We start from the raw sequence: 15013 nt of genomic DNA, 5'->3' as shown, positions 1-15013 counted from the left end.
GTGCTGTGACCTGAGGAAGAACAAAATGGCAGAGGAAGCACGTGGTCACCTAATCCAGCTTGGGGAAGGGGGGAAGTGTGGTGAGGAGAAGAACATTCCCGGAAGAAGTAACATCTTCATTGAGGCTTAAAGATGAATGCAAGTTAGGGCAGAGCGGGAAGAAGGTTCCAGGTCAGAGGAAGAGCATATGTTAAGGCCCTGAGAGAAAGCACCGTGTAGTGGAGAGACTGAAAGAAGGCCGGTATGGCCCAAGTGTGGAGTGTGATGGACGAGAGGTGGTGAGAGATGACACCAGAGAGGCGGACATAGGCCAGACAGCATGAGGCCTGTAAGCCACATGGAGGAGTTTGAACTTCCCTCCTGAAGAGCACCCAGGGAGTCATTAAAGAGTTTTAAGCAGGAGAGTGAGATGAGCAGATAAAAGTTGTAGCTAGATGACTCCTGCCGCTGCCAGGAGACTGGACAGGAGGGACATAAGAGCCGGAGTAGAAGAGAGCATGGGGGTGGGGGTGGCAGGTGGGGTTGTCCTGATCCACAGCAGAACTGATGGCAGCTTGGACGGGGTAGGTGGCAGTGTAGACTAGAAGGAGGGAAAAATTGGCTCTCTCAAAAGGTGGAAACTATGAGCTTGGTGAAGGGTTAAATCCGTGGGAAGGTGAAGGAGAAAGGTTTTAGTTCTGGACAGAGGGAGGTGAGTAGGAGACTAGGAAGGACTCTGGGCCAGGAGGAGCTAAGGGTCTCTGAATGGTGTCACTGAGGGAGGGACGTTTGGGGACCTCCTGTCAGGCAGTGGCAGACTGTCATAGAACCTGGGCTTCTTCTTTGGGCACAGGTCTACCAGAGGCCAGGGGCTAGTGAGGGACTTCTGTTTTTGAGGCCCCTTGGTGCTGTGTGACCTCGGAGTGGAATGGGCCCCTGTTGGACATTCTTCCTTCTGGCTGAAGAGTCTGGGCCCAGAGGGAGGAACCACCCATTGCTAGCCTCTCCCACGGCGTGTCAGCCACAGAGCTAGGTACCACACATGCTTTATTCTGAACAAGACTCACCAAACCCCAGCAGGGTGGGAGGGTGCTATCCTCACATTTACAGACAGGAAGCTGGCTCAGAGAGGTTAAGTGACTTGTCAACAATCACACAACCAGGAAATGATGCTTTGATGGTCTTTCCATTAGACCAGATTGCTTCTCAGAGAAATGGTGACGCATCCAATGGACTCTACGATCAGTACTGCCACTAAGGTTACCACAGAAGTAGGATTTAAATACACCAATAACAAATGGTGACAAGGATGTGAGGAAATTAGACACCTTGTGCATTGCTAGAGAGCATGTAAAATGGTGTGGTTACTATAGAACGTGGTCTGGCAGTTCCTCGGAAAATTAAAAAAAGAATTACCATAGGATCCAGCAATATCATTAATGGGTATGTACCCCAAAGAACTGAAAGCAGAGTCTCTATGAGGGATTTGCACACCCATGTCCACATTAGCAGTATTTACAAGAACCAAAAGGTGGAGCATCCCAAGTGTCCACTGACAGACAAATGGATAAACAAAATGCGGTACCTACATAGAATGGAATATTATTCAGCCTGAAAAAATAAGAAAATTCTGGTGCATGTTACAAAATGGATATGCCGGGAGGACGTTATGCTAAACAAAAAAGGCCAGCCATAAAAAGGCATATATGGCATGATTCCATTTATATGACATATCTAAAGTAGTCGTATTCATAGAAGCAGAAAGTAGCAGGGTGGTTACCAGGGGCGGGGGGCGTTTTTAGTCTTGAAAATGGCTAAGATGGTAAATCTGATGTGTATTTGATCACAATTGTAATTTTAAAAAGATTTTTTTTTAGATTTTATTTCACAGAGAGAGAGCAGGAGCAGGGGGTTGGAGCAAGGGGAGAGGGAGAAGCAGGCTCCCCGCTGAGCAGGGAGCCCAATGCGGGGCTCCATCCCAGGACCCTGGGATCATGACTTAAGACAAAGGCAGATGCTTCACCGACTGAGTCACACAGGCACCCCCCAAAAAGATCTTCAGTGCTGGCTGGGAGATCAATATCTCTGGGAGTTGCTTCTCTGTCTGGAAACCTCAGCTCCCCTCTCTCCTAAGTTTTTCTGAGCTCTCCCCCTCAACCTCCTCCAGAAACCTTTTCCAGACAATGGGAAGAGTGGGACTGATTCTCGGACCAGACCACTTCCAAGCCTCGTCCTGCCTCCCTCCCCAGCCTGCAGGATCCCTCCTCCTTTGCTTATACCCAATGGATGTCCTTAGCCTGTTGCCAGCCTCTTCATGGAGTGTGTGTTCTCAGAGGTCCTGGATGAAGGCTGACGAGAAGGAGAAAGGTGCCGACAGCTTGCTCTAGCCCTGTAACTTACAAGCAGCTGTGGGCTCTTCCGCAATAGCATAGCTTTGTAGATTTCAGGCAAGCCTATGCTTCCTCTGAAGTGTTCTTTCACTGCAGGTACAACAACACAGTAAACCGCGATCCAAAAAAACCCTGTCCACCCGTGAATGGCGCTTTGTAAGCCGGTTAATGTATAACACTTTAGAAAGCCGGGCAGGGAGCATGTTTGCTTTTCCAACAGGAACCACATCAGGGGTGTCAGATGCCAATAATCCCAGGGTTCTGTGGTCATAGGCTTTGAATCTGAAGCCAAACTTTGGCATCCAGACATGGAGGCCAGTGATTTCCAACCTTTTCACCACCAAGGATCCCTTTTATTACTTTTTCCCCTGCAGGCCCAATGTTTGGAAAGATTTTTATCTAGCAAAGCTATTTTATTATGGAATAATTCATTTTCCCAATTTTTTACTCCCTCAGAGCTTCTGATCCACATGAGATAACCACACCGAGCTAACATAATTTCAGTCAAAAGCAAAGAAACATGATATGTACTTAGCTCTTTGTGGCTTTGTCTTGGCTGAATGTACAGTGTCTATTAGCCTTTTTCAATATTGAAATACATCTTAAGGGCACCAGTCACTACATTTAGAGACCTCCGGATTGAGAACTGCCAGTACCAGGTAGTGGGGGCACTGACAGGAGGACTATCAGCTTAAGAAGCTTTGAAGCCCATAAACCCCGAATAGGACAGAATCTGTTCATCAGGAGGCCTCCCCTCTTTATGTCACTCATGTTTTACTAGCTTAAGTGCTTTTTTGCCATGTAAAGGGAATGATGAGAGAGATTGTTCCCCAAACAGAAATTACAAATGTTTACCAAGCCCCTACCTAGGTGCCTGGCATTGGAATGGGACAAGCCCCAGACACAAGAGTCTGCCTTTCCCCCACCCCAGGCCCTCTGTGCCACAATTCCAGGCATGTTCCCTCTAGATCCAAGATCTTTGGTCACAGGGCATCTTAAAGGCTCATCTAAGCCAAATGTCTCTTAGCATGATGCCTGGGTGGCTCAGTCGGTTAAGCATCTGCCTTCAGCTCAGGTCATGATCCCAGGGTCTTGGGATCGATCCGCACACTGGGCTCCTGGCTCAGCAGGGAGCCCGCTTCTCTCTCTGCTTCTCCCCCTGCTTGTGCTCGCTCTTTCTCTCTCACTCTCTCTCTCACAAATAGGTAAATAAAATCTGTTTTACAGAATGTCTCTCACCACACTAAATACAAATGGACATGTGTCCACGTGTCTGTCTATGCTACTATACGGAATGCTCTTAAGGTCACAGATATTGTCCTATTTTTCTCTGTATCTCTGGGTCTCCGCCAACCAGTGCAACGCCGTGCCTGGAACTCAACAGGTGCTAGGGGAATGAATGACAGCAAGTTCTAGGCTGGATGAATAGTTGAACAACTGAGAATGGGAACGAGACCATGAACTCCTTAAGGACAGACGCTGCGTCTCATTTACTTCTGTGTCCCCAGTGCCTGGCGCGGTGAATGGCACAATGTGGCCCCTCAACAAATATCCAAGTGAAAGAATGAAGGGGTGGCTTCTGTAATGCAAGAGCTGGTCCCCTGGGCCTGGATACCGCATGATGACGCATAGACCAATTATTACAGGCACACAGGTCGGGGCTGCAGGTAGAAGCCTCTTCGCACCATTTTTTTTTGTAAGTCGTCTCCCAGTGCCTCCATGTTTCTGGCTAATCCTTGGCTACCACACCGCCTCCTGCGAGACTCAGTCTATCTCTGCCGGCTCCCTCCTCTCCCTCCTACCTCATCACCCTCCCACCTTGCCGCTGATTGGATATAAAAACCCACACACGCTCAACCGATAAAGGAACACGGTTCAGAGCCCTGGCACCCCATTTTGGAAAGGGCAATGACTCCTGCTATAAAAGAAGCTCAGAAAGGCCAGAGAATGAATGCAGCCTAGACATGTCTCTCCCTGTGGTGTCACTGGGTGTAATTTAAGCAGAGGCATTCCTGCAGTTGTTACACCCAGGCAAGTGTGGGGAATGAAGCAGTTGTCTGTGACTGATTTAAACTGTGGTTTTTGACAACTGTGCCCTGGATTGAAGTGTCCCATCTGTTAAATTTAGTGTCCAAGGGAGCTGTGAACATGAGCTCTAAGAGGAGCAGCTTCAGTTCTCCGGGGTCCTTGACAACCCAGGAAGGGTTTCTATCCCCAAACCAAATCGGGCATTTTCTCTGCATCTAAAGGCTGTTGCATTAATACACTGATTCCTGGCAGGGTCCTGGAATGCAGGAATAAGGTGGGCAGAATGTGGAGGGGGCAGTGAGGGAATGGGGGGGCAGGAAGAAGCCTCATTTCGAATATTTAAGAAATTGTTGGGACTATCCTCAGGCAAAGGTCACCGAAAATGGCCCCTGCTCAAATTCCCACCTCTACCCCCGGCTTCACTCCGCCCCTGTCCCCCTGTTCTCTAAGCCTGAGGTCCCCTGACAGCCCCTGCTTCTCGCAAAGCCATTGTAGGCTCCCATTCAAATTTATACATTATTAAGACGTCATCAACCATTAAGGTTTATTCTGCATTTGCCTATCAGATTTATAGTAGTGGCATGATAGAGCCCTGAGAAAAAGCCACGTGGTTTGGATGGAGGAAGGAAAAGGGAATAGTAGTGAGAGGAGAAGAGGCCTCCTAGGAAAGGCGGTCCCGGATGGTCCTGGGTGAGACTTTGCCAGTAATGGAAGGTGAGCGCTCTGTGTGCCGCAGGCAGGACCAAGCTGTTGAAGTTCAAGGAGAAGGGAGGGTGGAAGCTGCAGGTGAAGAGACCCAAGCACACAGTTTCGCCATTGGGTGGGCACTAGCTCACCATCTCCATTCCGGAGGAGCTTGACAGGAAAGAACTTTTAACGGTATTACCCATCCCCAGGGGCAGCCTTCCCAGCTGCCCCAGTCAGCTAATCCGTGACTGTCTCTACAGCTATATTTGGCCAGGCAGACTCCTGTGTCTACACATACCAGCTTGCGGAACTCACGTAAACTGCTAACTCCTCCAGATTTAGGCTCTACGCGGTCTGCTCTCCCACTGTTTGCTAACATGAACTCTGAAACCCAGCCCCGTCAGCCCTCTTCCCTGTTCTTCCCTGAAGCACATTCCCAGCACACACCACATTTCCACTTGACTGACTCGCGGCCTTAATCTCTGTGGATCGCTCCCCCCTCCCTACCCCAAATGCCGACTTTCTCTCAGAGTGCCATTATTCTTCCAGGCCTAGCAGGAGTCTCATCGATGGCACAAATTTCTTGACAACCCTAAATTCTACAAAACAGAAACAGAAATGCAAAGTGCAACATTAATGGAGGCTATAAACAATAACATAGCCAATTAACATAAAAGTATGATCAGCAGAGAGGACCTGTGCTCACATCCTGGTCCTGCCACTTGGTAGCTGCGTGAGTATGGAGAAATCATTCAACTTCTTTGAACCTGTAACCTCATGTATAACATGGGGCAATTAACAGTACTTACCTCACTGGGCTAATGGAAAAATTCAGAGAAATAATGCAAGTGAAGCACCTGGCACAGTTCTACTCTCTTCTGCCCTGGGGACTTAGACATGATCCAAGAGGCAGTAAAGGCTTAAGGAGGGAGAGTTTATCGCTGTTTCTTGAGTCTGAAGACTCTGTTTTGACAGAGAAGCAAAAATACACAGCCTAAGCAAAGTACCTCTGGGGTGGAGAAGAAGAGAGAGTGTCTATAGGAGTTTGGGGGAAAGGAAGAGGCCTGACTTCCTGGTAGAGTGAGACCACTGGGACTATTTGCAAAGGAACAGTGGGAGTGGGAGCCCTATATTGGGTGAAGGCCAAGCTGGGTGAAGTAGCAATTGGTAGATAGCAATAACTTCTCAGCTTCCGTAAAGGGGAGAGAGAGAGAGAAAGAGAGATACCCCACTTCCTCCTCCTCCACACCCATTCTGTAAGGCACAAACTACAGAGACCCTTTAAGGGTATTTCCTACTGAGGGACAAGTACTACCAGTCATCACAAGGAAAGCAAGAAACTCTTTGTAGGCCCTTCTGTGAAGAGAGTCCCCAGATTCCATTTTGTCTTGGATTCTTCCACTGGGAAGCCCCTGGTGCCCCTTATCACTTCTGTCACCCCTGCCACCTCCTGCCAGGAGCCAATGTGTTCCATCATATTAAAAGTCAGCACACAGAAGAGCAATTTCAGTCTAGGACCACAGAAAGCTTTCCCAAGACTTGTAGCAAGCTCCTTAGCTGCCTTCAAAAACTGATATCCTCACTCTAAGTATTTGGCTTCTCAAGTGCCCTTGTTCCTTGGCTACTGATCTTCTTCTCATGGTCCTCTGGCTTCAGGAGGTTTAATTCTCCAAGTTAGGTTCTAGTTAAACAGGAACAACTCTGCAAGAATCTTTAAGTCAGAGGAAGTAGCAACATCACCCATTCTTGAAACCTACAACCTGACCTCTCCCGTGGCCCCTGTCCTTGCGCACAGCCACTGAGCGACACCACGGCACCAAGAAAACCTGCCTCATATGGATCTTTGCCTGACACCTCACAACTGAGCTTCACTTGGCTCCCGAGGGGTGAACACCAGCCGGTTGCAGCCAGTTCCCTGGCAGCCCTCCAGAGGAGTCCTTGTATTTGGGTACAATTATCTCACCAATCTTGGAAGTGTTTGTGGATGCCCCATTCCTGGGGCCGTCTATGCTCTTCTGAGTGGCATGTCTCAGGAGCAGACATCTATAGAGGAAGGAAGGGAAGGAAAGAAGCAGCTCACTAAGAATACCTCCAGACTCCAAACTTGGGCCCAGCTAACCATGGCACGTAAGACACAATGGGCGTGGCCAGGACTTGCTGTCAGAAAGCTTGGATTTGGATCTCAGCTCTGCCACAGAAAGGCCCATCTTCCTGTTGTGAAGGCTAAACTTGACAATATACAGGAAGTAGAGTGCCCACACTAGGTGCTGAGTCAGAGGTGCTGAGGAAAAATTTGCCTCCTGTGCTTGAAATATCAGCTCATTTGGGGGGTAGCATGCCTGCATTCATTTCTAAACCTGTTACTACCCATTCTTTCCAGTAGTCCAGAGCTCTCATCACTCGTACTCCTTTCCCTTTGCTACCTTCTTAAAGGAGCCAAGATTTAGCCAGACCGCAGGGTGGGAGCAGACCTCCCATGCACCATGGGGCAGGTCTCAGGTCTGCACTCTTTGGGCTTTGGTTTTCTCACTCCCTGATGGGTGTACTGTGCTCCCCTACTTTTTCCACCCCCCTCCCTTAGCCAGTCCTCTCTCCCCGTCATGTTCAAGCCAGGCTTAGTCTTCAAGGCCCAATTCAAACTCATCTCATGAATCCTCCCTCCATGTGCTATCATTAACATGGCCTGCACATACTCACTGAACAAACTGGGTGGTAGGAAATGTCTCTGTTTCATTTCTGTTTGGCTTGCCCCCCTCCCCAGGCAGAATGGAGGCAGTCTGAGAGCTAGGGCCAGACATATCTTCTAATTTTTTGAAAGATTTTATTTACTTATTTCAGAGAGAGAGCACAAGTGCAGGCATAAGGTGGGCATGGGGGGTTGGGCAGAGAGAGAAGCAAACTTCCCTGTGAGCAGGGAGCCCAATGGAGGGCTCGATCCCAGGACTCGGGGATCATGACCTGAGCTGAAGGCAGACGCTTAACTGACTGAGCCACCCAAGGTGCCCCTCTCCTTTTCTTTTGTATCGTTGCATTCATTCCAGGAGGAAGCACTATGCTAGATGCTGGGGCTACAGAGATCAACTTGACACGTCCCTTTCTCAAAGCTGGGAAGCACCTCGAAGAAAGATTTGAGAGGAGTGCTATGCCATTTGAAGTAGCTGGCCAGGGAAAGGTGGGCAAGGTAAAGAAAAGAGCCTGTAGAAGGGTCTGGGGAAAAGACAAAGACATGGCTTGTTCTGGCAATGAATCAAATGGTCTATAGTGGGAGCTTTGGCTCCATAGTAGGAAATATAGCGGAGTTGGGGGGTGAAGGCCCCTTGGAAGGGCCCGGTTTTTTAAAAGAATCTGAATCATATGCTGTAAGTAATGGGAGCCGAGGGAGTTTTCTCCATCTTAGCAGTGAACACATTTTATATCAACTCTCTGTCCACTTGTCCATTTATTCTACAACAGTGGTTCTCAACCAGGGCTGCCTTTGCCTCCCAGGAGATATGTGGCCACGTCTGCAGATATTTTGGGTTGTTGTGACTTGGAGGGTGCTCCTGGCATCTAGTCAGGAAAGGCCAGTGTTGTTGCTGAACATGGTACAATGTACAGACTGGGCCTCCACAACAAGGAACTACCCAGTGCCAGATGCCACTAGTGCCACGGATGAGAAATCCTCTCCTACAAGAATGAGTATTGTCTGTATGTCTAAGGCCCAGCAGGTTCTCAGACATTGTGAGTGCTTGAGCGCTTAATAAATATTGAATGAATGAATGTATGGCTGATGTAAGATCCTTTTCTGGGACAAGTATGTATCTAAATAGATACTAGTCTATTTAATTACTCTCTTTCCCAACACATTCGGTGTGTGTCTGTCTCCATCTATTAGAAGGTACGTCCGTGAAGGCAGGGACTCTGGCTTGTCTGCTGTTGTCTCCCCCCAGCTAGCTGAATGCCTGGCAAATATTAGGTGCTCATAAATGTTTGTCGAATCCATGAATGGTAGGCTTGATGGGTGGGGTTGGGGATAGAGACCAGAGGAAGCCAGGGTTTGAAGTAGTTGGGATTCCTCCCTCTTCCCTGGTTAGATGCATAAAGGGGAGACTGACAGCCCTGAAGATCTTCTGTACTGAATTCCTCAAAACCTACTCTCTCTTCCGAACCATGACTCCCAGTTTGGGGAAGTTTAATTACGGTGTGTCTCGGCACAGATTTCATTAGGTTTATTCAGTTTGGGGCTCACTCAGCCTCTTGAATTTGTAGCTTTATGTCTTCTGACAAATTTGGAAAGATTCTCAGCCACCCTTTCTTTGAATATTTTTTTCAGTCCCATGCTCTTTACTGCTTCCTTCTGGGACTCCAATGATATGCGTATTAACTCTCCCATTGTTGTTTTTGTTTCCAAGTACAATTTTTTAATTAACTCCCCTGTTATTGTTTCACAGGTCCCTGAGGCCCTGCCAGCTTACTTTTTTCAGTCTATCTTGTCTCTGTTATTCAGGTTGGCTACACATTCTATTGATATGTCTTCCCATTCACCGAGTCTGTCGTATCTCCACTCTACTGTTGAGTGCGTTCAGGGAGTAGTTTTTTTTTTTTCCAGTTACTGTTTCTCAGTTCTATAATTTCCTATTGGTTCTTCTTTACATTTTCTGTGTTCTTGCTGAGATTTCCCCTTTTTTTTTTCTGGGGTTGGAGATGCAGCCCAGCACTGCCGTGCTCTGAGGCAGAGCACGGAAGATCAGCTCCCTACTCAGCCCCTCAGAAACCCCAGGGGAGTGCTGGACAGTGGTTCCATTGGTGTTCCGCGGCAGTAGGGTGGGTAGTGCCAGAAAAAATGTGTTCTATTGTTAGGTGATCATCTTCTTAGTCCTTCGGCTGGCGGAGGGGGACAGGATTTCTTGAAACTTTTTTTTATCTGTTCCTGTTGGAAGTTCTGGGTTGGGTGTTTCTGCAGTGTCCTTTCTGGGATATAAGGGAGATGATAAGAGAACACAGGTTATGTTGTTCCTCAGGTGCCAAGGTCCTCAGCTTGTCTGTCTTCTTCCCACGTTTCAGTCTTGCTATGATTGTTTATTGTATCAAGTCCAGTGTTTTTTAGTTGTAGGAAGGAGGGCCTGGGAGTGAAGAACGGGACTTCTCTCTCTTGGCCAGAATCGGAGGTCTGGGGCATGAATTTTACCCTTATTTCTTTATTTTTAAAAAATTTTTATTATGTTAGTCACCATACGGTACATCATTAGTTTTTGATGTAGTGTTCCATGATTCATTGTTTGCATATAACACCCAGTGCTCCATGCAATACATGCCCTTATTCTGGGCATTAGATCAAGTCAGTCACTACTTGCTAGGAGAGACTTTGGGATGTGTGTGTCATGATCATGTCTTACACTTCTAGAACTCATGAGAGCTTTCAGAGTGTGTTCACAGCCACAATTTCATCTGGTCCTCACAATTCAACGAGATAAGTACTATCGTTATGAGGTCCATTTTATAAATGAGGAAATAGACATACCCAGAGATTCATTCACTGCTCCAAGAGTAGCAGAGCTGGCATTTGAACCCAGGCTTCCCGGCCATAGTTAAGTGTTCCCTTCACCACACACATCGGGATGGCCACCAGCCTGACCTGCTTTTCACTGGCCGGCCTCCCTCCGCCAGTCAGCAGCACCCAGGGCTTTCCAACCCACCCCTTGCTCTGGATTCTCTTGCTTTATCTGGTCTAAGCCACAGTGGTGCAGCCAACCCGTCAGTGGGGATTTTCCAAGTGCCCAGTTCTGTGACTTTACAACGAATAAATCCCAAAGGCCACTTGGGCCTCAGTCATCTCTGTTAGTCCAGGGCAGCAGGGAGGGGCCAGAAGGGGGTGCTTGTCTGAATTCTCTAGATGTTGAAACTATGAAGATTTAGCAGCAATGTTCCCTGGGGCCAGGACTTGTGCAGTCACATGGACACCCCCTCCCTGAGGGAGGCCCAGTGCCTGGTTTCATGCTTTGCAGTCACTGCCTCGAAATTCCTTGTATGTTTTCAACAAGAGGCCCCTCATTTTCATTTAGCACCGGGCCTCACAAATTATGTAGCTGTTTCTAGCTGAGGCCCATCATCAGCAGGTCTCTGGGAGCAGGGTTCAGTCTCCCAGAAAAGAGCAGAGGAACCTGCAAAGTTATGGCCTTGAATGAAAGGCCTCCAAGCATGAAATCTGTTCCTTCGAATTTCACACCACACTCCCATTCTTTTGCATTCGGTCAGGCTCAGTGACCCATGTGAACTTTCTCCCTGAGCTGAGAGTCCCACAACCTCCAAGTCTTGGCTGCACTGATCAGATCTACCGGGTTCACTGTGACTTCATCCTCAAAAGCGATTCCAGTGTGATTAGAGGGAATGTATTTGATGTATCTACCAACCTTCCCCTACACATACTCTCTTTTTTTATATTGAAATATTTCAGATAATTGTTGATTCTCATGCAGTTGTAAGAAGTAGTACAGACAGGTCCTGTTGATCATTTCCCCAGTCTTCCCCAAAGGGAATGTTTTGCAAAACTCTAGTATGCCCCAACTAGGATACTGATATTGACCCAATCCACCAATCTTAGTCCGACTTCCTGTTTTACTTATGCTCATCGGTGTGTGGATTTGCTTCTATACAATTTTATCACACGTGGGTTCATGCATTCGCCACCACGGTCAAGATTCTGAGCAGTGCTGTCACCTCAAGGGTCCTTTGCGGTGCGATCCTTTCAAAACCGCGCCCACCTCCCTCCTGCGACCCCCTTCCGCACCTGAGGCACACCGGTCTGCTCTCCATTTCTGAACTTCGGACATCTGGGCTGGTTGCAGGTCTTGCTGTGACAAAATAACCTGTTTCTGCCCATGTGTTCTTCCCATGAATTCGTGGTCATTTAAATGAGTTAATAAAGCAAGATGTAGCAAGAGAAGTCTTCGCAGCCCCTATCAGTCAACGGTTATTTTCAATTTTAGAGGCAACGCCGTCCAAGAGAAAGCTGGAGGACTTCAGAGTTGGAAGAATTGTCCTTTCAAAACAAAACAAAACAAAACAAAACAAAACAAAACAAAACAACAAAACAGGGCTCCATTATTTCCTTCCTGTGTGGCCTGAGGCTGGATACTTAACACCCCACCACCATCACCCTACCCTCCACCCAGCATCACCCCTACCTCTGCTAACCTAATGGGGAGAAACAATCCCTTGTTTTTGTGAAGATTAAATGAGATAGCACATGAAAGCTCCCAGCCCGTCTTTCTTGGCACCAGCTGAGGAGGGGGGATGGCTCTAAAATAGTGAGAAGTAGAAATTGTCGTTTTTTTCTAAACCCAGTTTTAATACTCGCAAGTATTTAAAACAAGGGAAAAACAGGACAAGAATGACTATACAACTGGGACTTATAATTAGCTTAATGAGACTTCTAAAGAGCTCTTGGAGGGAACTGGGAAAACTCCTTTTAACTAAGTCAAACAAGCCCTCGTCCCATCCCCCACTGCCTCTTCCAACATTGAGGAGGGCTTAATTAGTTTAGCAGCTCCTTTCTTTCAAGATTTGGCTATAACAAGCTACAGCCTCCCTTAGTTCAATTTTTTTTTTTCAAAAATCCTAAATTAGCGGAGGCCAGATGAATGACATTTTCCTGGGATTGAAAAAGATTCCTTTCCCCCATGTTGGAAATGCTTCATAGTTCTGTTTGCTTCCAACCCCCTCTCAATCTTTACTTCACTCTCGGGCTCAGTGACAGCTCAAGGCTGTCTCCGCCCTTTTTGTTCTAATTCTATAAGCTTTCCCAGCACTTAAAGGGCTGTTTATGGATGTGTAGCTCTGACAAAGAGATACTATCATTTCCTTCAGACCTCCGCTGGGTCTCAAGTTTTGAAATCCCAGAAGACAGTTCTACTTGATTCTCTAAGCACTTTGTGTGAGTGTGTGATTGACCCATCTTGGGGTCTCTTGCTACGTTGACACTGACTTCCATTCGGAACGTCTCTGGAATCCACTGACAAGAGTCTCCTGCACTGTGTTTCAGACCAGCAAGTGTGCAAAAGCCAGAGCCGCTGCCCTCAAGGAGTTCGCAGGTTGAGAAACCCCAAGCGTACACATGAAAGAGTTGGACGGTGATGCTGACCCCAGATGAGATTTATTTGGTGGTTGCAGATCAGTCCGTGAGGGAGGAAGGAGGCATCACAGAGAAAGTAGGGCTGGAGAATCAAAGGATAAACAAGACTTGGATAGACGGAGGGGTCCATCGGACAGAGACAGTCCGAGTCGGGGGACATGTCGTGTAAAAAACGTGGGCATGGGATTGAATCATGCCACGCATCCAACACCCTGTTAGAGTGACAATCTGACCTCTGGCTTGGCTCTCAGCCTTTGCCCTGCACTATTTGTCTCCATTCACCTTACACAATGCTCCCCAGTCTGTGAGTTCTGGATCAGCTCAATTCTTGACTCCTCGCCTTGCCTTCTGTTTGTGACCTTGCCTCCTCTCACTTGGTACTGAATGCACAGTTCTCTGGGGGCTTAAGTCTTAGATGGCGTCTATAGCCAAAGCATCATCCCAAGCCAAACTTCCCCAGCCCTGAGTTTCCTACCCCAGCACCAGCCAGATGTGGTTGCGTTCCTGACAATTTTGTCCAGCCCTAAGAAATGGAACACAGAGGCAAACTAGACCAGCGCCAAGGAGTAGCGGTGAAACCAATCATGGAAAATGGCTAAAATGACGTCCCTCAGTGGAGGAAGGTCTTCGGTGACCAAGCAGTGGAGTATAGATTTGATACAGTTAGAGATTAGGAACCACTGTAACCATTTATTTAGGGACAGAGGTTTCCTTTGACTAATATTGAGAAACTAGAGCCCTTTAGTTGACAAGGCAAATGAGTTGCTTCCCTTAATTAAAGGAAGTTTTGCCGACAGCCCAGTGAAACATATTTTTGTGTTAACCAGGCCAACAGGGAAGACGTCCAATTTACCCCCTCCCAAAGTCTTGGTTGAACTCCACCCCACACTGGCCCAAGGCTATTTGGTTTGGAAGCCGCAGGTCCATCTTCTTCCGTGGCTTCTGTTCACACTCTCACTGGCCTTGGGGGATTGTAATGTCAGACTAGGCAAGGACTGCAGTTAGCTGGCCAAAACCAAATGGTGCTGGCCCCACATTGCTGCCCCACGCAGCACTGATGTGCAGCACCCGCCTCCTACACTCACACCCTGGTTGCAGCCGACATTGCCCCACAGCGGAACTCGATTTTACAATCTAGGGTTGGAAAATGCCCAAGATGAGAGAAATGATTGGGCTGGGAATGCGGCCGGAGGATGCAAAAAGGCAGAACCCAAGACTTGGGTGAATGCTGAGATGGAATTAGAATCTATAGCATCTTGGAGTGAGCAGCCAGCGACTTCCTCCACAAACCCTGGGCTCCTGGATCAAAGGCTCCTTACCACTGTCCCCACAAACTTTTGAAGGAGGTCAAAACTTTTGAAGAAGTGAAATGTACCACTTTACCCAGAATATGAAACCAAAAAAAAAAAAAATAGTACAGACAGAAAACTTTCACAAAGTATACACATGGCGGACCTCTAACTCACTGAGGGCTGAGCTCATGTTTCTTATGGCTCACCATTATGTCCCCAGGACCTAACATCATATCCGGCACATAGTAGGAGCTCAGTAAATGTTTGTTGAATAAAAAATGAATCTCGGTAATAATGATTATAATAATAATAATAATGACAGCATTAAGTATCCATCGAGTCTCAACCGTACGCCAGGCAGTGTTGTAAGAACTTCACATGCGTTAACTAGCTGATGGAATCCTCACAACAACCCTCGAAAGTAGGCCTACCATTATTCCCATTTTCTGGAGCAGGAAAGCAAGGCTCAGGGGAACTGGGCCTTGCCCAAGGGTATACAACTAGTAAGCACAGAGCTTGAAGGAATG

The sequence above is a fragment of the Ailuropoda melanoleuca genome, chromosome X (assembly GCF_002007445.2).
Source record: "Ailuropoda melanoleuca isolate Jingjing chromosome X, ASM200744v2, whole genome shotgun sequence".
NCBI lineage: Eukaryota > Metazoa > Chordata > Mammalia > Carnivora > Ursidae > Ailuropoda > Ailuropoda melanoleuca.
Note: the sequence above shows the minus strand (reverse complement) of the source record.